Source organism: Penaeus monodon, chromosome 25 (genome assembly GCF_015228065.2).
Source record: "Penaeus monodon isolate SGIC_2016 chromosome 25, NSTDA_Pmon_1, whole genome shotgun sequence".
NCBI lineage: Eukaryota > Metazoa > Arthropoda > Malacostraca > Decapoda > Penaeidae > Penaeus > Penaeus monodon.
This window is the reverse complement of record NC_051410.1, coordinates 36,461,066-36,461,703: the sequence shown is the minus strand read 5'-3', so window position 1 is coordinate 36,461,703 and position 638 is coordinate 36,461,066. Positions and strand designations below refer to the sequence as shown.

The window sequence follows — 638 nt, the reverse complement described above, 5'->3', positions numbered from 1 at the left end:
CACACTTCTGCATTTCGTACGATTACGGTCTCCAGTTCTTGACAGCTTTAAGCACGAGTTCACGGATGCGTCACGTAGCGGTAAACACTCCGCTAGACTCGGTCGCTCGCCAGTCAAGATCCGCAGACGGGGAAGTCAGCATTCGGATCGCTTTCCGGGGACTGACTGTTGTACACTGTAAGGGGATAAGGGGGGATTGTGAAAGGAGGTATTGTGATTGTGAAAGAAGGTATTGTGTTTATGAAAGGTTAAGAGGGATTATGGAAGGAGGTATTGTGATTGTGAAAAGAGGTACTGTGTTTTTGAAGGGAGGTGTTGTGACTGTGAAACGAGATAGTGATTGTGAAATGAGGTATTGTGTTTGTGAAAGGAGGTATTATGATTGTGCAACGAGATAGTGATTGTGAAATGAGGTATTGTGTTTGCGAAAGGAGGTATTATGATTGTGCAACGAGATAGTGATTGTGAAAGGAGGTATTGTGATTGTGAACGAGGTAGTGATTGTGAAAGGAGGTATTATGATTGTGAAAGGACTTTATTGCTGGTGGTTATCTTGTATTCGAATGCAGATGTATTGCTGCTAAATAACAGTTATATTGTGTATGATGTCATTAGTGAACAGAGAGTTCTTGCTGGAA

At 42.3% G+C, this 638-nt stretch overlaps 1 protein-coding gene across 1 annotated transcript in view; it reads left to right on the top strand.

The window, feature by feature from the left end:
• Positions 1-6: 6 nt before the first annotated feature.
• The window catches only part of LOC119589383, a gene marked incomplete at its 3' end in the record, with an annotated part of 3,119 nt that continues 2,487 nt past the window's right edge, over positions 7-638 (top strand). Inside the window, exon 1 of the mRNA XM_037938000.1 lies at positions 7-177. The remainder of the gene's footprint in view (positions 178-638) is intronic.